This window comes from Elephas maximus, chromosome 3 (genome assembly GCF_024166365.1).
Source record: "Elephas maximus indicus isolate mEleMax1 chromosome 3, mEleMax1 primary haplotype, whole genome shotgun sequence".
Classification (NCBI taxonomy): domain Eukaryota; kingdom Metazoa; phylum Chordata; class Mammalia; order Proboscidea; family Elephantidae; genus Elephas; species Elephas maximus.
Window position 1 is genome coordinate 200,526,259 of NC_064821.1, and position 14,218 is coordinate 200,540,476.

General features: G+C 39.8%; 1 protein-coding gene and 3 non-coding genes across 4 annotated transcripts in view; 3 read left to right on the forward strand and 1 right to left on the reverse strand.

Annotated features, from left to right (window-relative positions):
• Nucleotides 1-14,218, forward strand: part of LOC126073884 (low affinity immunoglobulin gamma Fc region receptor II-a-like) — a 32,005-nt gene that overhangs the window by 16,283 nt on the left and 1,504 nt on the right. The window lies entirely within an intron of this gene.
• Nucleotides 6,070-6,152, reverse strand: TRNAL-CAG (transfer RNA leucine (anticodon CAG)). Its single transcript has one exon. It is a non-coding gene; the product is annotated as a tRNA-Leu (tRNA).
• Nucleotides 6,833-6,904, forward strand: TRNAG-UCC (transfer RNA glycine (anticodon UCC)). Its single transcript has one exon. It is a non-coding gene; the product is annotated as a tRNA-Gly (tRNA).
• Nucleotides 7,767-7,838, forward strand: TRNAD-GUC (transfer RNA aspartic acid (anticodon GUC)). Its single transcript has one exon. It is a non-coding gene; the product is annotated as a tRNA-Asp (tRNA).

A 14,218-nucleotide genomic window follows, 5' to 3' on the forward strand; every position in this document is an offset into this window, starting at 1 on the left:
GCAGTTATGTAATGAAGTAATTTGGCAGTTATGTGATGATGTTATTTGGCAGTTATGTAATATAATTTGGCAGTTATGTAATGATGTAATTTGGCAGTTATGTAATGATGTAATTTGGCAGTTATGTAATGATGTAGCCATTCTCCTCTTTGTGATCTGATGTGGTCATAATGCCGATTTTCACATAACGACCTGGTCTTTGGAACCTAACTGTGTCCATGAGTGAGTAGGTAGGTATATTGTAATCACAACTACTTCATCCAATTCCTCCCTCCAACATCAAAACAAATTAAATAAAAAATGCATACTTATTATTAAAAAACCAAATCTTGTTGCAAATTTTCTAGTGAAAAAAAACCCAGGAGTTTCTGGCCATACCTCCAATCGCTACTTCTTAAATGCAATCACTTTCAATTTTTAAAAATACTTTATTTTGCAATAATTTTATATTGACAAGAGTTGCAAAGATAGAGTGTTCCCATATATCCTTCACCCACCTTCTCCCAATATTAAGATTTTACATAACTATGAAAAAAAAAATTTTTTTTTTTATGGTATATTATCAAAACTAAGAAATTAACACTGATACGATACTATAGGCTTTATTCAGATTTCTTCAGTTTTTTTCCACAAAAGTCCCTTTTTTGTTCCAGGAGCCAATCCAGGATACCATGTCACATTTAGTTATTGTATCTCCTTAGTTTCCTACAAACTGTGAGTTTCTCAGCCTTTCCTTGTTTTTCATGACCTTGACACTTTTAAAGAGTACTGGTCTGTTATTTTGTAAACTGTCTCTCAACTTGGGTTTGTCTGATGTTTTCTCATGATTAGACTGGGATTATAAATTTGGGGGAAGAACAACACAGAGGTGAAGTGCCTGTTTATCTAACATATTAGGGAATACATGATATTAATATGACTTTTCATTGGTGATGTTAAGCTTGGTTACTTCGTTAAGGTTCAACTTAAAAAAAAAAAGTTTTTTTTTTTTTTTCCATGACCCTCTTATGAATACACTATGATCATCTGTAGTTTAGGCACAAAATTCAATTTACTTTTGTATTGTCAGTTCTAATTACAGTGTCTGAAATATTGTAAGTGTTCGCATCATACTGGTGGGGAGCAAGGAAAAGGGTATTCCAGGTTAAGGATCAACTTGTGCAAAGGCACTGAGATTATATAGACCAGCGCTTCTCAAACTTTAATGTGCATATGAATGACTTGGAGATCTTGTTAAAACACAGATTTGATTCAGTAGGTCTATGGCTAAGCCTTGGGCTGTTAACCACAGTGGAAAGGTAGAGGTTCAAACCCTAGCTGCTCCTCAGAAGGAAAGACCTGGCCATCTGCACCTGTAAAGATTACAGCCTAGGAAAACCTATGGGGCAGTTCTACTCTGTCATGTAGGGCCACTATGACTTGGAATTGAACGGATGGCACACAGCAACAAGGTGGCCTGAGATCTGCATTTCTAGGGAGCTTCTCCACCACCAGTTGGCTGTTGAGTATATTCTAACTCTTGACAATTCCATGTGTGTCAGAGTAGAAATGTGCTCCACAGGGTTTTCAGTGGGTGATTCTTTTAGAAGTAGATCTCCAGGCCTTTCTGAGGTGGACTCAAACCTCCAACCTTTCAGTTAGCAGTGGAGTACGTTAACTGTGTCACCCAGGAGCTCCTAAGAAGTTCCTAAGTCCTTGTTACTCAAAATGTGGTCTGAGGACTGGTAGCATAGGCACTTAAGTTTGCAAAGCATGATAAAAAGGATGATGTATTGGGGGAACAGCAGGAAGTCTAGTATGGCTGAGCATAGCACATAGGGTGCGAAGTGGGGAGAGACAGGCCAAACAGGGATGTTTGAACCAGGGCCTGGGGATTCCAGTGTCTACCTGAAGCAGAGTGACATACAGTGAAAAGCTAATGCAGTCAAGAGTCGAACATACCTGGATTCTAATATTAGTTTGGACAATTACTAGTTGTGTATATTTGATGTCTCTAAGCCTTGCTTTCTTTGTCTATAACATGGGAACAGGGAGACACAAGGTCTACTTCATGGGGTTACTTTTGAAGAATAACTATATGTAAGTCTCTTAGTGTAATGCCCAGCACATAGTAGGTACTCAATAAATGGTAGTATTATTACTATTACATGTGATGGTGCAAAAATGTCATGGCAGAGGGATCTGACATCCTCCAGCTTCACAAGGGGGAAGGAGAATCAAGATCAACAGCCCAAGGCTGACTCCTACAAGGTGGAGGTCAGATATACCTCCTCTCGCCAGCCCTTTTTACCAATTCTGACACCATCTGTCCCACCTATGGTATACTCTACTTCTTTACTGAGTTCGGTACTTCATTTCAATGGCCACACAGAACTCACAGACAGTACCATGATTATGGAGTTTATTAGAAAAACAACAAGTTATTCAGGTTTATTAACGGTCAGGATACAGTTCTTCTGATCAGGACAGGCTCTTCTCAGCCGTGCCCGAAGGCAGGTCTCTTCCTGGCATTTGGCCTGTTCGCCTCGCCTCTGTCCTTCTCAAGCAAGTGTTACAAAACTCTTTTAGCTATGCCTATAAGTGCCCAGAAGCACCCACTCTGCCACTAATCCTCCTGCCTGAAGGCACTCAGCTTTCTTGCTCCGTGGGCCAGAATACCCACCGTGCTGTTTGCCACTGGTCACCTGCCCCTGCTGCTGCTTCTTGCCTTCTTCGGCATTACAACTCTCTCTGTCTGTCTCCTGGTTCCCGGAGCTTCTCAGCACAAGGATCCTGGGTCCAAAGAATGTGCTCCACTCCTGGCTTTTCTTTCTTGGTGGTGGTGCGATCCTCTCCTCCTACTTCTGGGATGGCTCATTTTAAGCCTGGCGGGATGGCAAAACTGATCAATCCCTTCATTATGGTTCCATATACCTTATTTACATAGCCCCACTCAATCATTGTGTGTGTGAGTAACCAAGACTATAACTAGAAGGGCCATGGTAAGTCATTCACTGTGTCGCAGATGGGCATGTAAAGTCGAGACAGATGAATCAGACACAATCCCTGCCTGTAGGGGGATGGGTGATCGTGAGTTTGGATGAGCCTCCTGCCTACAGCCTCTCCACTTTCGCTCTGTTTCAGTTTCATAACTGGAGGGAATAATGAACTGTAAATTGGTTGTACGGCTTGAGGTATCAGGCAGGGATTACTACTTGCAGGTAGACCCAGGTCAGTAGACATCTTCAGCTGAAGGTTTACCTTCTCTGGGTTTGGTTTGGCCTAGATTACATATCTTCCAGATACCTTCACTTCTTTTCCTTCTTGTCTCACTCTTAGCTTATCCTGCCAAACACCAACTAACTTTTGCTGAGCGGTATTTACAAGGCTTTCTTCATGAGGGTCAAATAATGGAACTTAGACAGGGTTTGTCCATCTCTGGAGCAGCAGCTCAATGGGTACCTGCAGGTATTCTTCTCAAGAGCAAGGCTGGCTGCTACTCTGCTCTTGTACTACATGGAAGGCAGAGTCACCACTTGAGAGCAATAGAATTTCCATCGGGAGCTGTCTTCAAATATGTTGCTCCTCTCCATCTTTTACCACTGCCAGGATTTAATTCTCATCATCACTCAGCGCTTGTCTCCAATATTTCTGTGGCTTCAGCGAGAATGGCTTAGTGGCGTAGTTGTGACTCAGAGTCTGTCATGAGGTTGTAGTCAAGATATTGTCCAGGGATGTATTCATCTGAAGGTTTGTCTAGGGATGATGGGTCCATTTCCAAGATGGCTCACTCACATGGCTAGCACGTTGCTGCTGGCTGTTGACAGAGGCCCTTAGTTCTTTGCCACAGGGCAACATGAATATCTTCATGACTTGGCAGGTGCCTTCTACAGGAGAAGAATCTTTCAACTTTTTAAGCTTTTTTTTTTTTTCCATTCGTGTTTACATTTTCAAATACCATGCTTACATTGCTATTATTTTAAAGCAATTTTTAGTCATTTATTGACTTTTTTATACTGTGTAATAAAGTATTTTCCTTCTCTTAAATTCTCCCCTCCCCTACTCACGAACTTCTATTCCTTCAATTGTCCTAATATAAATCTATCATTTTAAAAAGGGAAATAAATATACATTGTTTACATTATTATGATCATGTAAAAGTTACCGCAAATCCCGGGTTCGAGCCGCCTGCCGCAAAGCCAATACTGAGACAGGAGGAAGTAAGCAGCAAGAGGGCAAGAGACAGAGGGGTTAAATTTCTCCCAAAGTCTGTCTAATTCTAAAGAGCTAGCGGGAGAGTTTCATAGGGGGAAGGTGAGGGTTACTTAATGTTTTGATCACGCAGTCCACAGATGGTCTTATACAGCACAAAACAACTACAAGAAACTCTTTATTATACTAAAGATATGCCTGTCAGACATCTGAACTCTAATCAGTATGTTTGTAACAGGCTGAAAAAACTCACATAAGAATCTCTCGGCTAGTGGGACTGTTCTGTCAAGTCCACTTCGGCTGGGATAGGCAGCAAGAAAGAAAGCTATAGATTAAAAATGTCAGGAGGCTTTTCTAGCTGCCATCTTATAGGCTGAAGCCCATTTCTCAGGAGAACAAAGAACAGAAGAGAGACCAAGGCCACAGGAGCTGAGAGAGCTCCGCACCCCTCTGGAAGAGACCGGTGCAGATGGTGTAATAAAAAAATGTTTTTAGAAATTACTTAAAGCATTATTATGGTGCTAGTTATATCAAGTTCTCAGTCACTCATTGTGAATAGGAGAAAACATGTTATAAGGTATTAGGGTGTTTACTAAGAGTGGAACAGGCTGCTCAGCCATATCTTGAACAGAACCCGTGCCACTTTCTAAAGGCTAGAGAGGAATCACAGCTTATGCACCCATACTAAAACAAACGAGAATATATATTCTCTTAATATTAAAACACTGGAGAAAATGTATTTTCTCCACTTCATAAATATTGTTCACAGCTGAGCCATGGGTTGTACTATGATTGTACTGCCTTTTCTTGTACAACTCCTTAGACCCCCTCTTAATAATTGCCTCTATTATGTGTAACTGTCACTCATCTAGCAGGATCACAGATTTTTAAAATTTTTCATATATAATGCAGTGCAGCATTTATGGTAGAACAGAACAGCCTAACAACCATTGTAGGTTGCTCATATGTCAATTACAACAAACTAAGTTTCACAGGACATGTTTCTATTACAATTTTCACAGGACAATTTTTAAAATTTTAGATGTTTTATAGGTCTCAGAATGCCTAAATTATACTTCCAAGGAATGACTTATACATTCAGATAAGAGAACGATTTGTAACAATCACAAATATTTACACAATTTTCCACAGCACCCAGAAAAACAAGATCGGTGCTCTTGTAAATGTTCTCAATTTAAAATTGTATAAAATCATATTTGTAGTGTATTAGATTCCTAGGGATTAGTTCACAGTTTGAGGCACTGGGCAGGAATGACTACTTGCAGGTAGACACAGGTCAGGAGTACCACAAAGTGGGCGTCTTGTAAGAACGGAAATGTATTGTCTCACAGTTCTAGAGGTTAGTAGCCCAAATTCAGGGATGGCAGGGCTGTGTTCTCTTTGAAGGCTCTAGGGAAAGATCCTTTCTTGTCTCAGGCTAATTACAGCAAATTAAGAGAGCCTGTTTTGAGGGCTTTTCCTTGTCTAGCCAGAGGTGTCTTTGGTATCTGTCCTCCCTAGTGTTCTTGGCACACAGTAAGGACTCAATACATTGTTGTCAAATGAAGGAATAAATAAATAGGCACAGAAAAAATAGAGTCTGAAGGAAACAAAAATTATTGTTTTCCTGATTTCGCAGCCCAGCGTCCTGCCAATAAAAAAAAAAAAAAAAGGTTTTTTTTTTTTTTTTTACAGAAAAAACAAATCGCTTCAGGTCTATAGTCACAGTGAAGCATATACTATCTTCGTATAAAAAAAATGTAGATACGCAGGATAAAACACAGTGCTGATCAATCAGTACTTCTTCCTCCACGAATTTAATCGTATTTGCTGGTTGGTTCAGAGTCATAAGGAGGAGAAAAAAGAAAAGGGGAACTCTGTCAGAAGTGGGATTCGAACCCACGCCTCCAGGGGAGACTGCGACCTGAACGCAGCGCCTTAGACCGCTCGGCCATCCTGACACCCACACGGACCTCTTTTCTTAGTTCTTTTAAGGGAATCATACACTGCTGTATTATGTCTAGTTATACATAGGGTCACTATAAATTGAAATCTACTCCACCAAAACGGTTTTTTCTTTTGGTATGAATTGGAATCGACTCGATGGCAATGGGTTTATATTAATGTTGTAGTTAATTTACTTATTGTTCCAAATAAAATTCGAAATTTCTCTGGTCCCTTTCGCAAAGCACTACCTCCGACAGCTCTTTCCTATTTCCTACTTCCTCACCATCCTAAACCGTAAAGCTTCTCTTACTCCTTCTCTAAAGGAGCCAAGCCACACAAAGGTTGCCCCTTCCCGAATCGATCTCCCTTGGACCCCATATCCGGCTGACCCAGTGCCGGGGCGCTCCGTGCGGCTGAGCAGTTAGCGGACAGCAGGGATAAGAAAAGGCGGCTGAGGAAAAGATGGGCTTTGTCCTCTCCCAGCGAAGGCCCCGTTTGTTTCGGGATCATAGAAACCTGATGGGTGATCTGCTGGTATTTGAAATACCAGTGTCATAGCTTGCAGCATCGTAGCAACACCCAAGCCACTACAGCAAGACAAACGGACAGACCAGTGTTGTAAGAAAGAAAGCAGCCGGTAAAGCCAGGATTTCTGTTCCTTCATATACACAATCCCGAAGCTCTGACTCCCGAGGCGTTGGTGGTATAGTGGTGAGCATAGCTGCCTTCCAAGCAGTTGACCCGGGTTCGATTCCCGGCCAACGCAAGGTTTGCTTTTTTTATCTTAAATTGAGCCTGAAGACAAGAGTTGTATGACCGTAACGTCCAAGTCTCTTTCATACTTTTTCCATTTTCTCCCCTGGGCGTAGTTCTCTGCAGAGCCACGTTTTGGCCTGATTAAATTCTGAAAGTTTATTCTTCCTTCTTTCCTTCCTTAAACTTCCCACTCTTGAGAAATCCTTGGGATCGCTTGGACTCTGGTATCGCTTGTTTCAAACTCTACCGCCAAAGGGCCCTAGTGTCTGTCTGTGCGAGGTTAATACCGTAGCCACGAGCCACCGGTGGCGATCGAGCGCTTGAAATACGGCCTCTGCGACTGAGGAACCCAAGTGAGGAGGAACTGCATTTTCAAAGTTATCTAATTTTCATTAATTTAAATTAAAATTTTAAAACGGATACTCAGTTCAACTATTGTACGTTTGGAACAAGTTGGCTACGTGAATCTACATTCTCAACAGTAACTTCTATGAAATCTACCGATAAAGCATTTTCGAAGAAAATTGAATTGAAGAGTGCTCTAAGTGTAAAAGAGATATCAAATTTTGAAGAGTAAGTACGAAAAAATAAAATACTTAATATTTTTACATTGATTACATGCTGTAGTAATATGGATATATTGGGTTAATAAAATTTACAATTAAAATTAATTTTTACCGGTTATTTCTTTAATGTGACTATTAGAAAATTAAAAATTACATATGGGGTCGGCATTATGTTTCTACTGGAATGCAGTGGTCTGGATTAAAAAAGCACAACTTTGCCAGCAATCCACAATTTTTCGAGTAATTTGCGCTGGCAGTTTAGAAATACCTTCTTAAGGATCAGTTTTAAGGTCTCGCTTGCCGCCGTCCTCGTTAGTATAGTGGTGAGTATCCCCGCCTGTCACGCGGGAGACCGGGGTTCGATTCCCCGACGGGGAGGTAGTGGTCGCGTTTTCGTCCCTTTTCTCTTGATACAGAAAAAATTCTTTTTCCTCACATAACTCTAAGTTCACTCCAGTAGTATGTATGTCTCTCTCATTCCATGCTCATGAACAATAGGCAAGGGGACACGTGCGTGCAGTTAGTACTTTGATCTTGGTTCTGGGTTGATTAGTTTCGAAAGCAAGTTTACACCTGATCCGCTCTTGGGTGGTCCTGCCTCTGGGTTTCTCTTTTAACTTTCCCATAACTTCCTGCTATCCACTGGAAGAGAATTCCAGGGTCCAAGCTCTGCTTAAGTAGGAACTCCGGATTCCCACTTTTCCTTCGTGCTATCTGCCGCATTGGTTGTGTACCTGCCGCATACTGGATTCACTAGGCGTTTCTGCTTTGTTTTTTCCCTTGCATGTTGCTAGGCAGCAGTGTTCGGCTTGAATTCTCAAGTCCGCACTCTTTCCACTTCCATTCTGAGTGTGCAAACTTGCGAAACAACATCCTCTACAATGATGGGGAATAAACAAAGATTTTATTTAGATGCCAAATGCAGAGAAATGAGCACGGCTCTGACAATCAGGAGACCTGTTTTCGTTCTATTACGGCTTGAATCCCTTTTACTTTTCAGTGCCTTCAATCAGATTTAAAAAACATATTTTGTCCAGAGTTTACAATTGTTATTGTGGAATGGTTAGTCCCATACAAGGGACTCCACCATTATGGAAACAGGAATTTCTTTGTAATTTTTTGATAGTGTTTTTTTTTTTAATTAACTTTTATTAAGCTTCAAGTAAACATTTACAATTCCAATCAGTCTGTCACATGTAAGTTTACATACAGCCTACTCCCTTCTCCCACCTGCTCTCCTCCTGTTGAGTCAGCCCTTTCAGTCTCTCGTTTCGTGCCAATTTTGCCATCTTCCCTCTCTCTCTCTATCTTCCCATCCCCCCTCCAGTCAAGAGTTGCCAACACACTCTCCAGTGTCCACCTGATATAATTAGCTCACTCTTCATCAGCATCTCTCTCCCCCCCGCTGACCAGTCCCTTTCATGTCTGATGAGTTGTCTTCGCGGATGGTTCCTGTCCTGTGCCATCAGAAGGTCTGGGGAGCATTGCCTCCGGGATTCCTCTAGTCGCAGTCAGACCATTAAGTTTGGTCTTTTTATGAGAATTTGGGGTCTGTATCCCACTGATCTCCTGCTCCCTCAGGAGTTCTCTGTTGTGCTCCCTGACAGGGCAGTCATCGATTGTGGCCAGGCACCAACTAGTTCTTCTGGTCTCAGGATGATGTAGGTCTCTGGTTCATGTGGCCCTTTCTGTCTCTTGGGCTCTTAGTTGTCGTGTGACCTTGGTGTTCTTCATTTTCCTTTGCTCCAGGTGGGTTGAGACCAATTGCTGCATCTTAGATGGCCGCTTGTTAGCATTTAAGACCCCAGACGCCACATTTCAAAGTGGGATGCAGAATGTTTTCATAATAGAATTATTTTGCCAATTGACTTAGAAGTCCCCTCAAACCATGTTCCCCAGACCCCAGCCCCTGCTCCGCTGACCTTTGAAGCATTCATTTTATCCCGGAAACCTCTTTGCTTTTAGTCCAGTCCAATTGGGCTGACCTTCCTTGTATTGAGTGTTGTCTTTCCCTTCACCCAAAGCAGTTCTTATCTACTGATTGATCAATAAAAAACCCTCTCCCTCCCTCCCCGCCTCGTAACCACAGAAGTATGTGTTCTTCTCAGTTTTTTCTATTTCTCAAGATCTTATAATAGTGGTCTTATACAATATTTATCCTTTTGCCTCTGACTCATTTCGCTCAGCATAATGCCTTCCAGATTCCTCCATGTTATGAAATGTTTCAGAGATTCGTCACTGTTCTTTATCCATGGTAGTATTCCATTGTGTAAATATACCACAATGTATTTACCCATTCATCCGTTGACGGACACCTTGGTTGCTTCCAGCTTTTTGCTATTGTAAACAGAGCTGCAAGAAACATGGGTGTGCATATATCTGTTTGTGTGAAGGCTCTTGTATCTCTAGGGTATATTCTGAGGAGTGGGATTTCTGGGTTGTATGGTAGTTCTATTTCTAACTGTTTAAGATAACGCCAGATGGATTTCCAAAGTGGTTGTACCATTTTACATTCCCACCAGCAGTGTATGAGAGTTCCAATCTCTCCGCAGCCTCTCCAACATTTATTATTTTGTGTTTTTTGGATTAATGCCAGTCTAGTTGGTGTGAGATGGAATCTCATTGTAGTTTTAATTTGCATTTCTCTAATGGCTAATGATCGGGAGCATTTTCTCATGTATCTGTTGGCTGCCTGAATATCTTCTTTAGTGAAATGTGTGTTCATATCCTTTGCCCACTTCTTGATTGGGTTGTTTGTCTTTTTGTGGTTGAGTTTTGACAGAATCATGTAGATTTTAGAGATCAGGCGCTGGTCTGAGATGTCATAGCTGAATATTCTTTCCCAGTCTGTAGGTGGTCTTTTTACTCGTTTGGTGAAGTCTTTAGATGAGCATAGGTGTTTGATTTTTAGGAGCTCCCAGTTATCTGGTTTCTCTTCATCATTTTTGGTAATGTTTTGTATTCTGTTTATGCCCTGTATTAGGGCTCCTAGGGTTGTCCCTATTTTTTCTTCCATGATCTTTATCGTTTTAGTCTTTATGTTTAGGTCTTTGATCCACTTGGAGTTAGTTTTTGTGCATGGTGTGAGGTATGGGTCCTGTTTCATTCTTTTGCAAATGGATATCCAGTTATGCCAGCACCATTTGTTAAAAAGACTATCTTTTCCCCAATTAACTGACACTGGTCCTTTGTCAAATATCAGCTGCTCATATGTGGATGGATTTATATCTGGGTTCTCAATTCTGTTCCATTGGTCTACGTGCCTGTTGTTGTACCAGTACCAGGCTGTTTTGACTACTGTGGCTGTATAATAGCTTCCGAAATTAGGTAGAGTGAGGCCTCCCACTTTCTTCTTCTTTTTCAGTAATGCTTTGCTTATCCGAGGCTTCTTTCCCTTCCATATGAAATTGGTGATTTGTTTCTCTATCCCCTTAAAATATGACATTGGAATTTGGATGGGAAGTGCATTGTATGTATAGATGGCTTTTGGTAGAATAGACATTTTTACTATGTTAAGTCTTCCTATCCATGAGCAAGGTATGTTTTTCCACTTAAGTATGTCCTTTTGAATTTCTTGTAGTAGAGCTTTGTAGTTTTCTTTGTATAGGTCTTTTACATCCTTGGTAAGATTTATTCCTAAGTATTTTATCTTCTTGGGGGCTACTGTGAATGGTATTGATTTGGTGATTTCCTCTTCGGTGTTCTTTTTGTTGATGTAGAGGAATCCAAGTGATTTTTGTATGTTTATTTTATAACCTGAGACTCTGCCAAACTCTTCTATTAGTTTCAGTAGTTTTCTGGAGGATTCCTTAGGGTTTTCCGTGTATACGATCATGTCATCTGCAAATGGTGATAGCTTTACTTCTTCCTTGCCAATCCGGATACCCGTTATTTCTTTGTCTAGCCTAATTGCCCTGGCTAGGACTTCAAGTACGATGTTGTATAAGAGCGGTGATAAAGGGCATCCTTGTCTGGTTCCCGTTCTCAAGGGAAATGCTTTCAGGTTCTCTCCATTTAGAGTGATATTGGCTGTTGGCTTTGCATAGATGCCCTTTATTATGTTGAGGAATTTTCCTTCAATTCCTATTTTGGTAAGAGTTTTTATCATAAATGGGTGTTGAACTTTGTCAAATGCCTTTTCTGCATCTATTGATAAGATCATGTGGTTTTTATCTTTTGTTTTATTTATGTGATGGATTACATTAATGGTTTTTCTGATATTAAACCAGCCTTGCATACCTGGTATAAATCCCACTTGATCAGGGTGAATTATTTTTTTGATGTGTTGTTGGATTCTATTGGCTAGAATTTTCTTGAGGATTTTTGCATCTGTGTTCATGAGGGATATAGGTCTATGATTTTCTTTTTTTGTGGTGTCTTTACCTGGTTTTGGTATCAGGGAGATGGTAGCTTCATAGAATGAGTTGGGTAGTATTCCGTCTTTTTCTATGCTTTGAAATACCTTCAGTAGTAGTGGTGTTAAGTCTTGTCTGAAGGTTTGGTAGAACTCTGCAGTGAAGCCGTCCGGGCCAGGGCTTTTTGTTTGTTGGGAGTTTTTTGATTACCGTTTCAATCTCTTTTTTTGTTATGGGTCTATTAAGTTGTTCTACTTCTGAATGTGTTAGTTTAGGTAGGTAGTGTTTTTCCAAGAATTTATCCATTTCTTCTAGGTTTTCAAATTTGTTAGAGTACAGTTTTTCATAGTAATCTGAAATGATTCTTTTAATTTCATTTGGCTCTGTTGTGATGTGGTCCTTCTCGTTTCTTATTCGGGTTATTTGTTTCCTTTCCTGTTTTTCTGTAGTCAGTCTAGCCAATGGTTTATCAATTTTGTTAATTTTTTCAAAGAACCAGCTTTTGGCTTGGTTAATTCTTTCAATTGTTTTTCTGTTCTCTAATTCATTTAGTTCAGCTCTAATTTTTATTATTTGTTTTCTTCTGGTGCCTGATGGGTTCTTTTGTTGCTCACTTTCTATTTGTTCAAGTTGTCGGGACAGTTCTCTGATTTTGGCTCTTTCTTCTTTTTGTATGTGTGCATTTATCGATATAACCTCTGAGCACTGCTTTTGCTGTGTTCCAGAGGTTTTGATAGGAAGTATTTTCATTCTCGTTGCTTTCTAAGAATTTCCTTATTCCCTCCTTGATGTCTTCTATAACCCAGTCTTTTTTTCAGGAGGGTATTGTTCATTTTCCAAGTATTTGATTTCTTTTCCGTAGTTTTTCTGTTATTGATTTCTAGTTTCATTGCCTTGTGGTCTGAGAAGATGCTTTGTAATATTTCGATGTTTTGGACTCTGCAAAGATTTGTTTTATGACCTAACATGTGGTCTATTCTAGAGAATGTTCCATGTGCACTAGAAAAAAAAGTATACTTTGCAGCAGTTTGGTAGAGTGTTCTGTATAAGTCTATGAGGTCAAGTTGGTTGATTGTAGCAATTAGGTCTTCTGTGTCTGTATTGATCTTCTTACTGGAAGTCCTGTCCTTCTCCGAAAGTGGTGTGTTGAAGTCTCCTACTATAATTGTGGAGGTGTCTATCTCACTTTTCAGTTCTGTTAAAGTTTGTTTTATGTATCTTGTAGCCCTGTCATTGGGTGCATAAATATTTAATATGGTTATGTCTTCCTGATCAATTGTCCCTTTTATCATTATATAGTGTCCTTCTTTATCTTTTGTGGTGGATTTAAGTCTAAAGTCTATTTTGTCAGAAATTAATATTGCTACTCCTCTTCTTTTTTGCTTATTGTTTGCTTGATATATTTTTTTCCATCCTTTGAGTTTTAGTTTGTTTGTGTCTCTAAGTCTAAGGTGTGTCTCTTGTAGGCAGCATATAGATGGATCGTGTTTCTTTATGCAGTCCGTGACTCTCTGTCTCTTTATTGGTGCATTTAGTCCATTTACATTCAGCGTAATTATAGATAAATAAGTTTTTAGTGCTGTCATTTTGATGCCTTTTCATATGTGTTGTTGGCCATTTCATTTTTCCACATACTTTTTTGTGCTGAGACGTTTTTCTTAGTAGATTGTGAGATCCTCATTTTCATAATGTTTAACTTTATGTTAGTTGAGTCGTTACGTTTTTCTTGGCTTTTTTCTTGAGTTATGGAGTTGATATTCCTTTTTGTGGTTACCTTATTATTTACCCCTATTTTTCTAAGTAAAAACCTAACTTGTATCGTTCTATATCGCCTTGTATCACTCTCCATCTGGCAGTTCAATGCCTCCTATATTTAGTCCCTCTTTTTGATTATTGTGATCTTTTATCTATTGATTTCCATGATTTCCTGTTATATGTATTATTTTTTTTATTTTTTAGAATTAATCTTAATTTGTTTGTTTTTGTGCTTTCCCTATTTGAGTTGATATCAGGATGTTCTGTTTTGTGACCTTGCATTGTGCTGGTACCTGATATTATTGGTCATCTGACCAAACAATCTCCTTTAGCATTTCTTGTAGCCTTGGTTTGGTTTTTGCAAATTCTCTAAACTTGTGTTTATCTGTAAATATCTTAATTTCTCCTTCATATTTCAGAGAGAGTTTTGCTGGATATATGATCCCTGGTTGGCAGTTTTTCTCCTTCAGCGCTCTGTATACGTCGTCCCATTCTCTTCTTGCCTGCATGGTTTCTGCTGAGTAGTCTGAACTTATTCTTATTGATTCTCCCTTGAAGGAAACCTTTCTTTTCTCCCTGGCTGCTTTTAAAATTTTCTGTTTATCTTTGGTTTTGGCAAGTTTGATGATAATATGTCTTGGTGTTTTT